This window comes from Larimichthys crocea, chromosome I (assembly GCF_000972845.2).
Source record: "Larimichthys crocea isolate SSNF chromosome I, L_crocea_2.0, whole genome shotgun sequence".
Lineage (NCBI taxonomy): Eukaryota > Metazoa > Chordata > Actinopteri > Sciaenidae > Larimichthys > Larimichthys crocea.
In genome coordinates, this window is record NC_040011.1 from 16,409,497 (window position 1) to 16,422,534 (window position 13,038).

The window sequence follows — 13,038 nt, forward strand, 5'->3', positions numbered from 1 at the left end:
AGAACCATCAGAGTCATCACTGGAAGCTGCAGGCACTATCAATCACCAGACCAATCATGGTCTATCTTTAGCTTCTTGTATAAGTGATGCTAGCACCATCTGTGCTAACCTATTTAGCAGTCACCATTGTTGTCTTTGATCGTGTTTGAATATGGTCACAAACATTGTCAGACACAGCTACCATAAAACCACACATTTGAACACAAGAAGTTCCTCACAGACCACTAATTGGTCTGAAACACTGTGGTTTAGGCACAAGTGCATAGCGTGAAGCCCGCCAGGATGGAGTCCAGCTGCCTTACAAGGTTAGTTTCCTGTTTGGTAGCCACCTTACTCGGCTGTAAAACAGTTGTGCACAAAGGGTCATTGCCTTGTCCCGTATAGTTGGGTGCCTTGGTGGTCCAGAGATTTATGATGCTGTCCATGTAACAGCAGCATCCCCATGTTCAAGTCTGTCTGGGGACCTTCCTTTTCTTGTCACCTCTCATCTGTCCCCTATTAAAAAATTACTAGTGCAAAAATATCTCATCCAACAGCAGAATATTCCATTTTTAATGCAAAGACTTTTATGACCATTTATTATTCAGTCACACATTTATTTATTTATTTTTTAGAAAAACTGAGTCAAGGTACACCAAAAGACTCCAGTCACCATGGCTTTTTTTTCCCTCTATGTCCATGGAGAGATTTTTGATGCAGTGAGAACACTCACAGACCAGCTAAAAGAAAAAAGCAGCATGAAGCCCAAACAGAATAATGGTTAAAGGGGTTTATCTCCAGATCTTTCGATGTGGCCAAACTGACCGGCTGCTGAGTAAATTCAAAGTGCTAATCAAGTAGTTTTCACCTCAGCAGGGATGATAAAGGCTCCAGAAATCAAATTATTCAACTTCTGACTCATGTCCAAGAGTCTGAGGAACAGAGGGCGATCTTAGCCTCCTGCCATGTCTGACCCCTGAGATGTGATGCCTGCTACATGTGATAATTTTTGTATGTGTGTATGCACGCGCACGTGCGTGTGTGTGTGTATGTCTGGATCAAGTGTGGCCTAGTAGCCTCATTGCAGACAGGGGTCATCCATTGGGTGTCACCACTCTAGCATGACTCCGCTCTGACAGCAGGGCTGTGTGCACAGTGTCTTGCCAGGCTTTGCATATATACAAAGCGGTGTTGTTGCTTGTCAAACAAAGTGGCGGCGAATTTGCATAGTGGTTTCGCTGTTGGTGCCCTTCACTCGCCCTGTGCCACTTCCATCACACATTTCAGCCTCTCAGCACCTGGACCATTGTGATCCTGTTGTTTTAAATTCATAGTTTAGATTGATTTCACATTTGTCTTTGGTGTGACATGAACTGGCATCCTCTTGAAGCGAAAAATGAAAAGACGCTTTGTGATGCTTTTGTTTTCCTCAGAAAGTGTTCTCACTTGTTCTTAACTATAACTATAAGAATGTCCAACTGCTGTTTATGCTGCTGGTGAATAATGAACGATTCAAGATTTGAATCATTAAAGTGAAGTTAATGAATTACTCTTGAATCATTTAAATGAGAGAATTCTCTATTGGTCCAGATTTACTGCAGACATTTAGTTTAGCTCTTTGTTGCGCAAAGAGAATGACGATAATGGGCAATTAGCGGATGGATTTCTTTGACGCTTTCTTTATTCTGGTGGTTTTAAAAAGTCTGACTGATGTTCAGAAATACGTTTTAATGCTTGTACTAAATAAATGGTATTTGGCTTAGACCACCTGCACCGCTGCTCGGAAAAAATGAAGACGAAAGAAGCGCAGATTTGAAATTAAAATTCATCAGTCCCAGCTGTATTACATTAAAAGAAAATGTTTTGCCATGATGGACTGCATTGCCAGCAAAGGCAGTGGAGTAACTGTTTACAGAGCTTGAAAACACATGCCAGCGCCTTTTAAATGTGCTGATTACAGCTCCTACTTACTCTCTTTCCTATTATCTCCCTTTTTCTTTCATTTGTGCGACACACAAACACACACATATATATTTATATATACCCCTGTGCTGTATGCAATAAAAAAACGCGCAGCATCTGTTGTTGTAATCATTAGAGCAGTTGTCTTTTAAACGGCTGCCCAATAATGTCCTGCCTGTAGGTCGACTACAGTATTCAGTCTTAATCTTGCTGCTTGTTTTGGAAATGGCAACACTGTAGTGATAGCAGGCCATTGACGCAAATGAGTGAACTGCAAATGATGGAACAAATAACATCCTGGTTTCACACATCAGCGCTGTGATAAGCAGTGTTATTTATTATTTTTTCTTGCTTATTAACTTTATTTATGTTTTTTTTTTCTGTATATATTACGCCCAGATAAAAGAATTGTGTTTGTATGCATGTAGAGTCTGTGTATGTGTGCATGTCTGAGCAGGCCTGTTTGGTTATGCACCTGTGCAGAAAGGTGCAAATTCATAAGAGGTAGCTGTGAACCCCTTTTGTTGAAGATTAATTGCCTTAATTGCGTTAGCACTCCACCGTGGCTCCGGCGGAAAGGGAACTAGTGTCACCAGCTGGGTAATCCATCTTCATAGCAGCAGCCCCCCCTTTTTTTCTGCAGAAGACCAGTGGAGGGGAGGGGGAGGGCGGTGGGGAGGGATGTCTTATCTACCCCAGACAACCCTGCAGGGACCAGGTTTAGATGACATCAGCTGGAACAAAGCAGCTGAGAGCGCAGAGCAGAGCAGGTCTTGCTGATGAGCAGTGTAAGTGGGCCGTGTCAGCCATGGAGAGCACGCCTAAAAAACACGCCATTTCAATATGTCGCTAGCAGGAAGGAATCAAGTTTGTTAGGCCGCTCGCAGCAGATACACTCAATCAACTGTCCTCACATGAGCCGCCACAGGATGTGCTGACGTCCTGATGTTGCGCCCTCCTGCATTGAACACCATCTTTTAAAGACCTTGAGTATTTATCTCCATCGGCTTTGGCAGTCATGCAAATATTTGTGCCGGATCTTTCGTTCCTTTGAAGAAGGTGTTTACCCCTGGAGCGAGGCATTAAAGTGCTTTGGGTGTGGCTGGGACAAATCCCCCTCACTTTTGTTTTTCAGACGCTCTCATGCTGGAGCGTGTTTCCTGCAGCTGCACAGCAGATATATGTTACCTTGTTGCGTGTTCTGCTCCACATTACAAAAGATGATGGATAATATATATCTATATATATGTATATATATATATATATATATATATATATACACATACACATACACATACATACATATTGCTCTTTAGCATGCACACGCTGTTCTCTCCTTTCATGCTTCTTGACAGTCAGAAGTTCAGCATGCCTGAGATATCCGTGGCGATTCTTTTTAGTAAGCACAGTCCAAAAGGTCACACATCTAAAATAGGTTTCAGATATGGCAATATGATGCAAATGTTTCATGCTAAAATTTTCTTTTCTTTTGCTGCCCCATGTAATATATATATTTTAAGTCACACGTCATACCTCTTAGAAAAGGTATTTAGAGTGAGGGAAAAATATGACCCCTGCTGCCTAGATCGTCTGGGGAAGCAAATTGTGGTTCTTTATTTATATTATAATTGCTGAGGGGAGATGGAACTCCAAGAAAAAAAAAACACCTGGTGAAATGCCATTTGGGCTCCTGTTGTGTCCATAAGTGCACACACAGATGACATATAATATATGTATTGATCTATTTATTTGAAATCCCAAATACTCCAGCTAATGAAAAATAATTGCTGAGCGGTAGTTTAATGACATTTATTAAAGGATTTCAGATTTAATAATAAGTCATTAACATTCTCTGAGCTCCGCACAGAGCCAACTAATGTTATTAGCATTTGTGACATTCAGAAACTCAATTTAGGAGTCCAGGATTCCACAAATTGTGTTATCTCTTAGCTTTAAAATTAAAAGCTTTTTTCCTAAATTGCCTAAAATAACTGCATATGAGCAGTACACTGAGGTGTCTCTGCTGCCAGTCTGTGAAGAAGAATATGCTCTGATCTCTGAAATGGTCATGTGGTCGCTATATAGGGCCTGAAATGGGGCTGATGGTACTGTAATGGTTTATTTGGTACCTTATCACTGCTACATATATGAGCAGTTAATTTCTTGTCTTTAACTGGAGATTTTAAAAAACTGAGAGCACTTTTATGTTATAAGCATGCTCTATTTCTCCGATAATTTGAAGACAGAAACTTCTGTTAGGTACGGATACACACCTATTGAAATGTGAACTGTGTAAAATGGTGCACCAGCGTTAGCAGCAGTCATTGTGCACTTAGAAGTGTAACATTTGAGTGACATCTTTGAACAAGGTGAATACAGGAAGCTTGTTGCCAAGGTAACATCTCTTCAAAGTTTTATCAGCTTTTCCTTCCCCAGATTAGTGGTTTCAAACAACTAGAGATCTGCAGTCCCACGGCACATAGACGGAAACATAAAGGAAGGATGCTACTGGAAAGAAGGGGAAGCTAGAAACTGAATAACATGTCTCCCAAATATCTGCCATTTTAAAATTCACATATCACTGCTTGTCTCAGTAAAGCTGTCACAAACTTTGCTGTATTCGAGTATAAATACAAAGTCTTTGTGCTGACATTCAAAATATATCTTTGGGTTCATTCAAAAATACTGAAATTCACAGATCTTATACAGCTACATTGTCTTACTACTCACTTCGATGTGGATAATTATCACTCAATATACCAAAAAAAAAGCTATGTCATATATAGTCAGACAGGTACAATAATGGTGAAATGTATTGCCATGAGCTTAAAAATAGTGTAAAATAATAATAGAATGTATAAATTATAATAGTCACTATGGAAGTATAATAACAACAACAAAAACAATAATAATAATAATAATAGTAATAAGTAGTTAAAGGTACAATATGTAAGATTGAATTCCAAACAGTGGAGCGACTCGCCAGCCTTCCCCTTACAGTTGACCGTAAACGTAACTATCTAAACTGTGATACTCTACCTCAGGGGTTCTGCGTCCTGATTGGCTGAGTGAGAACCGCACATGTACGTCCTGATTAATTAAAGGAGTACTGTACAAAATGCGTGTAAAAAGGTGTATAAAAGTGTGTGGTTAGGGGTTTTACGGCCTTAAAACATGTATAATAATTGTAAAACTTACTTTTGTTTTTTTCATTTAATGAAACACATTTGTTCACGTTGTCCGTTACAAGAGGGACACAGGACACTTTTATTTTCCACAGGTTACAGCGCACGCACGTGCCAATTAGTGTTCCGACCTGTGCGTCAAGAGGTTGCGAGGATGTTCTGGCTGCTGTCACGTTACTTATCAGCTACTTTTCAATAAATGTTGTGAAATCTGTGGAATTGTTGTATTTTGACAGGAAACATGAGGTTTAAAAAGATATATTTAATTATATATATATATATATATAATATATATTATATATATATATATATATATATATTAAAATAAATCAACGTCATCTAGCGGGCCAGATATAATTGATGGCGGGCCAGTTTTGGCCCGCGGGCCGCTAATTGCCGACCCCTGCTCTACCTGTTGTGTTCTGGCTTTGTTTATTTCATGAATCAGCTTCTAAATTGGAGTCTGACTCGCAATTTATGCTGTAAAATAGTGACACAAAGAAGTTTAGTTTGGTTTGTAATGAGAGACAGAGAGAGCACTGCTCAAGATACATACACGGTAAATCAGAGTGAGGGAGATTGTTTCATAGCGGTTACATCCAGCACACATAAACACAGAGAAAGGGCTGGCTCAAATCGTGGCAGCAGCAGCTAGTAGTGGCACTCCCCCACTGACCTGCCACGGAAGCTGCCGGTGTCTGAGGCAGTTGTCGGTGTTGCTGGTGTCTGCAGCTGCCACTGAGGCAGCACAGCACATCCGGCAGGTGGTCACACCTAGGCAGGTGTCTCTCTTAAGTGTGACTACATATATTCCCTGTCATAGCAACAAGCTGCTGTTGCATAAAAGAGACGTCCCGTGTCCCGTTAAGGGTGTATTTTCCTCTGGATTCCGCTTAGGAAACGAGAGCAGGCTAACGTTACATGCACTAGACATTAGAAAACACACATGAAAATGATGAGAAACCCTACTGTGATTATGTTAGTACACGATGTAAAATCCTGTTACTGTGCATTAGTCACCAAGCGTTACTGTAATTACTTTATTACTTTCAGGTCTCCAGCGCCGGCCTCAGACACAGACTGTTTGTTTTTATTGTGTAAAACAATCGTCAGTGTTGCATTAGACTTGCTGGCAGTAGCATTTCCATTACGCGATTTCTGCATTAATTTTGTTTTAGGTTATCTCTGAACCACTGCTGCTGTGTGGGGCAGCTGAACTAAACACACCGTCAGCACCTTCCACAAACCGCTGATCCCCCAATCCCCCGTCTCCTCCGGTGACTGATAGTTGTCAAACACCACTCAAACTGATCACTATCAAGACGGCGTTTGTGCACTATAAACTATGAAACTCTGCTGTAACGTTGCTTGTTTTTTTTTTGTTGTTTTTTTTTTGTTTTTTGCATACCTAAGCTCTACACTTGTTTCTGTCTCTCAGGTCTGGTAGATTCCAACAATTGTTTCATACCTGGCAACCGATATTGAACACAGAACTAATTGATCAGAAATCCAAAGACCAAAACAAAAACAAAGAGACAGGCCAGGTAGTAAATTTAAAAATAAGAAATTTCGCAACACTTAGCATGTTTCCTTAAGACCTGATGATATAGTATATTTATGTATTTATATATTTTATGATTTAATACAGTGAATATATTGTACTTATAAAACAAACAAAAAAATATTAGAAGAAGGTGCTATCTGAGGCAGTGTCCTCATTTAGGATCCTAGCAGTCTGAGCGCAGCGCGGCGTCAACTCACACTGAGCGCGTGTCAGCCGCGTAACAGCAGCGGAGTGAGCCAGCCGTATTCACGCGAGATCGCGGGATCACATGAGAATCCGGGACGTACAAGAGACCCCGCGATAAACTGTGTATAAAGAAAACAACAACAAACAGTTGACTTTGCTTCTCCGATGTGGAGGAGATTATAAAAAGCATCTGTTGTGTCATAAATGATTATGTGTTGTTCCACTTCAACAATTGGTCTCTCATCGTTCATGTTGAGACCCTTTGATCGATCTTTGATCACCTGGTGCGAATGCTTGTGCCGTGGCGCGGAGAGACGCTTCTGGGATGCGCCCTGTGTGAGTGCTCTCATTGACTAGACTGGTGGCTATCTGCTCCGGTAACGCGGCCGTAACGCCTCCGGTGTGAGTGGGCCTTGAGGGTTCTTGAGCCTTTCAGTGCCGGCCTGGTCTTTCCAGAACCTTCCTCCTGCTTGTTGCAGGGTGAAAAGGCCGTTATCTGGATGGTTTGGATCCTTAAAGTCCACATAAAGGCAATTCTGAGATTTGTTTCTGAATACATTAAATATGTTGGAAAATAGTTGTTGAAAACATGTGAAAAGAAAGTCCATTTTTTGGGCGGTCCTCAAAGGGTGGCTCGATGACACGCAGAGGCCACCCTGAGCATACCCCTGCACCCCTAGCAGAGAGACAGAGATGAATTCATCTCACTCAGAGTGTTTCAAAGTTGGTCACGTCATTTTCTGAACTCATCTGACACGTTTCAGTTGCTTCAATTGCCGCTTGACTGCTTCCATGAGTATGCGTGGCTTCAGTGCATTCAGTGGAGACACCCTCACAGTCCTGGAGCTGAGAATACTGAGATTTTGACAATTTCATAAACATGTCGATATTTTTAATTATTCAAATTTGGCTGGGTGTTAATTAACACTTTCTTCTTTGGTCTGACAAAGAGACAAAGAATGGTGGCTGTGGTTATGATGTGATGTGTGAAAGGCATGTACAATGTATGGAAGATAAGTTTGAAAACATAAAGTCCTTCTGTAGCATCTAAATATTCATACAACATCCCATGTAGCGTTGGTTGTGCACCATTAGCGACTTACGTTAGATGTCTTTTCCTGTACAGCATTCTACATTTGGAGCTTTATTTCACTTGGAAACTGGAAGTAAGCAAGCTACGCTAACTAGCTTTGAGTTGTGAGTTGAACCACAACATTAAGTGAAGCACAAACGGAAAATTTAGTCTGACTTTAAAAGTCCAGTGTGTAGAATTTAGTGACATCTAGTGGTGTAGTTGCTGATTTCAGCCCCCTCACCACACCGTCTTCTTCCAAGGAGAAATGCGCCCAAGAAATGCGCAAACAATAACAGGCTCTACAGTACTTAGAGGAAGTGTTTAGTTTGTCCATTCTGGGCTACTGTACAAACATGGCAGGTCAACCTGGCCCTGCAGCGTGAATATAAAAAGCTCTTTCTTAATTTTAGAGGATTATACACGAAAGAAAACAGTTATGAATATGATATTTAATTTCTACCGTATTCTGTAAATAGAGCCCCCTTAATCAGGCACACTGGACCTTTAAAGATCAGGATTATGCTGATAAAATGATTCTAAATCCTATCTCCTGCTATGAAACATAAAATTTGATTATGGGTCACATTATGTTTGACTCAGCGCTACATCTTTTGGATATACCAGGTGTGATTTCCTTTGGTGCGTATAAACATCAATGATGCATTCTATTGCCACATTTCATATGAAACACTGCCAAGACCATTTGGCAAATGTTCCTGGTAGTTTAAAATCTGTAAAAAAAATAGTTGACTCCAGGCTTGTTTTACTGTTCAGTCCTTTTCAAGTATTAAAGATGAAATAAAACAGCCATCATTCCTTGAACTTTATATCTCATTGCAGACTAATTACATGTTTATTGCATCCAAATTACACTTAACGAACACTATCAGATCCCAAAGTGGCTCCATCTGAGCAGCTTGACACACTAATGGTCCAGTTCTTTCAAAGTCCTCACATTTTACTCTGAGAAATCAAGTGGGAAAATTTGGGAAATTGGCCCGAATGTCAGAACCTGCTTTCTCACGAATTTCTTTTTTCATCACTTGCCACAAATTGAGCTCAGATGTACACTCGGAGTCCTCTTTAATTCTTCTTTTTACTTTTGCCAAACTATTGACACGCACACATTGAAGAGCGAGTGCGGAGCATGAATCAGTGAGCATGAGAAATTACTATTGCAGGATGTTCTCTGACTCATTTCGTGCCTGGAGCAGTCTGGAAATCATCGACTAGGTGTGTTTACAGCTTTAAGTGCTGTCTGTTTTGTAGGTGTGAGCTGAACGCGACAAGTTTTTGAGTGGCACACTGAGTTAAAGTGAAAAGACACAGGAGGGTATTCGTATGTGGCCTGGATGTTGATTAGTCCATTAGTCTGTAGAGAGTGCAACACTTGCTTTGGCTGAAATGGCCAGATTCCATCTGTAGTCATGACCCACTGGTACACTGTCCCTCCCGCATGTTATATATCCCTCCTACATTGGCAGAGCAAATAAGCATGGTTGTCACGTAAATGAAGAGATGTCTCGCAGAGTGATCTCCATTTATAGGCCCATCTGCTGTGCCAGACGCACTCCAGAAAGAATCAGCGTCAGGAGAACACCAACACTGTGGAAGAGGCAGAGCAGCGAACTTTGCATTAATTTACTAATCGCATATCTTCTTATCTTTCCGTGATGCCTTTGTTCTGTTTCAAGGAGATTTTAATAAGAGTCTCATCAAGTGTCTCAGGGCTTGATATTATGAGGACTTGGAATTAATAAGCTCTGTATGGAAACAGGTGTATTAATAAAGGTGGTGATTAAATGATCTGTGTGAACGGACGGCCCAGCACTGCTATTTCAGTCTTCTCAGTCCTATCCTGCATGCTGTTAAACTTATTAAAAACATTGTTTATCATGTTTAAATGTCACTTCATATTTTTTCTCATCAGATCTCTAATTTCCTCATTTGCCTCTAATTGAACATCTGCTTGTGAAGTGGAGATCTGACTCTCAGTGGAGGTTAGCAGCATGCCAGGCCTGAATACTGAAAGCTTATGTGTCCTGAAAGACTTATTTCATTACTTTGCCTCGAGGAAAGGTTTACTACCTGACAAGGCTGCTGTGGACAGCTGACTGGTGCTTTTTATTTTGTCTTTGCCTACACCTCTCCACCCTGGCTGTAACCACATGAAGAAGTGCGTTCCCCCATCGCCTGACAATGGGAACAAACCGAGGATTAGTGCCTCGCTGATCCTGGCAGCTGCAGAAAATACCCGAAACTGTTCAGAGGTGCCTGCTAGCACATGCACACATCCGCATAGCTGATTAAATGTTTTATTTATCCGAACATGTCTCAGAGTCGTAGCTGCTCAGGAGGCGGAAATATTCTCATTGGATGGTGTGCACTCCAGAGAGTCCATTTCTATGGAAGGAAAAGGAAAAGCTAGGATGATTAGTAATCAAGGTAATAATTTATTACAATTATAAGCATTTAATTAATGCCATGTTCATTCATGACCGTCGATCACGACGTTTGAAGGTCAGCAGGTTAGCTTACCTGAAAAGCTCTAGGCAAGTATGAATTTAAACATAAATGGCAGCCACTGCAATTAAGCCCACCCAGAGGACTAATTATGGCTTTATTCAACTCTATTAACAAAAAGTAGCAAAACTCCATACTTGCTTTTCTCCTGCCTTGTTTTTTTTAGGTTGTATGTCCAACCCTTGCCCACTGGCTGCCAAAGTCACTTCACTGTAGATGAATATGAATCACTAGTTTAATATATTTGTGGCTCAAGGCTGTGTCTGACATGCTGTGATCATCAGATAAATTTGGATCAGATAGTAGAAGTAGCCCATGATCTTCACATCACTCACCATGTTCTTGGCAAGGGTGGATTATAGGCATTTTCCTATGTTAGACACGTTTTCTAGGAAACCCTGATCACCAGATTTAGTTTTTGGATCATATACATTTGCAGAATCATGTTTATTTTTTTGTAGAGAGTCTTGAGTTTTTTAGGTTGGTTTAGAGTTATCTTATGTAATGAGTCATATCTAAACACTGATCCTGTTACATTATCAGGCTCAATTATATTTGCCAAAACTCCTCTGAGAAACGTATTCTTCAGCCATTTGGTGTACCCACTTCTAAATCATGTCTTATGTGCACCATTCAGTAGCATTGTTCAAGCTAAAAAAAAGTTTCCAAGGCGGATGAGGATGAGTAAATGGAATATAAGAAATACTACACTCTTGCATAATTATGCAGTCATCTCACCCTATAGTCAGTATTTAGGTCAAAATTTGCACCTCTTCTGTGGTTATTGTAGATTTCATATGTAGCTGTGACATTCATATTTCATAATCCTTACTCCTTGAAGTCAAGCAGCAGAAGTTCAGTGACCCATTATTGTGTTAGCTAAGTATGCAAGAGTAGAACTACATAACAGTAAAACAGGGGCATAAATTAAGAATATCTTCTTTAGGCACCGCTGACGCTAATAAACATCGGGCTGTAGTAAGAGCCATACTTCAGTTTGGCTGATGTCTTTTTGTTTGTCGTGTAAGGAATAGATTAAACATTATGTTAAACTGCCCCAATGTCAAACTAATAAGCTTAGTTAACCTAATTTATCACATTCAAGGCCAATGAGCATTTAATGTTACATTATTTTGTGGGGTTACAGGTTTCCTTAAAAAAGGGGCCCAACAATAACTAACGGTAACCATAACCCAACCCACTGCAATATAAGTTGAACAGCTGAACACGTCTTCCACATGGATCATCAACAGGCTAGGGACTTTTTGCCTCTGACCTGTTTGTGACCTTGTTTTTAATCAAGCAATAGCTAACAGAAATTAACCAATTTTATTCTTGTAGCAAAACAATGTATGAAATGTAGTCTGCCCATGCTAGGCTAGATTTGCTCTTAAAGTATATTACAGTAACACAAATGGTCTACAAAGGTTTATGTGTATTGGTCATCCTGTGTTATATTTTTTACATAAACAGCTGGGTCTAAAAAAGTAGCGACAAAGCAGTCGAGCTGTCAGCAGTGTTCTAAACTTAGCCAGAGAATGATGGATCTTTAACTCTGCCCATCGAGGTTTTACAAACCACAGAGAATGGATGACTATATAATGTATGACTACGCCAACATTCTGTCTACACATGCACAGTATGAGGGTGAAAAAAAAGGAGGAAGGACAGACACAGAGCTTAGTGATTATTATAACTAAACCAGAGTTTTAAACTTAATAAGAAAACATACCACTGATTCTTCATTGGCTTCTGCTCAGGGTGATGCATGTTGAAGGACACTTCCCATATGGATGGACTGCACATCTGCCATTGCCTGTCTGTCATGATTACAGGCATTAATTGATTTTGTTGTATTTAGAGACCATCAAAATGATTAGTCGATCAATTTACCTTCCAGCATGATGGTCATCCCGCTGCATCACTCACAGGCTATATCCTTAAAATCCATTAAGACTTCAGATCAGATAGTCCCATATATTTTCAGACATTGATCAGTCCAGCTGTGAATTTGCTTTTATAGCAGTTTTTTCATTCTGGAGAAAGAGGGGCGGATTTTAAAACATGCTTCCGCGACCGCTGCTGACTGACTAAACTCAAATACATCCGAGATAAAGTGAATTCTGAGATTTTTGCTGAGATTAGGTCAGAACCCTCTTTACCCGCCTGCATCTCATGTACTGCTCGCCGGGATTATTTTTATCTGGAAGACTGTGGCTGATATCATTTTTCAAAGTGAGAATCCGCCAGCACAGCATGAGTAATCCATCTTGGTTCCTCTGACAATTTCCTGTGGAACATGTGTGTGCTCTTTATTCCTGAAGGGATACCTCAGCACACAATAAGAGATGAATATCTCTGGAAGGGGAATAAACCAGGAGAGCAATTTGTGATTAAGGGAATCCTTTGGAAGTACACACATAATCTCCCTCTCCTTGCAATGCAATTACCAACACAATCACATCATCTTCCACAGGCGGGAATTAAGATGTTCTCACTCAACCTGCTTCATCAAGACACCTTCCTATATATATATATATATATATATATATATATAAAACACA

The 13,038-nt window shown here is 40.4% G+C and overlaps 1 protein-coding gene across 4 annotated transcripts in view; it reads left to right on the forward strand.

The window, feature by feature from the left end:
* Nucleotides 1-13,038, forward strand: part of cntn4 (contactin 4) — a 161,663-nt gene that overhangs the window by 112,914 nt on the left and 35,711 nt on the right. The gene's annotated exons all lie outside the window — the stretch shown is intronic.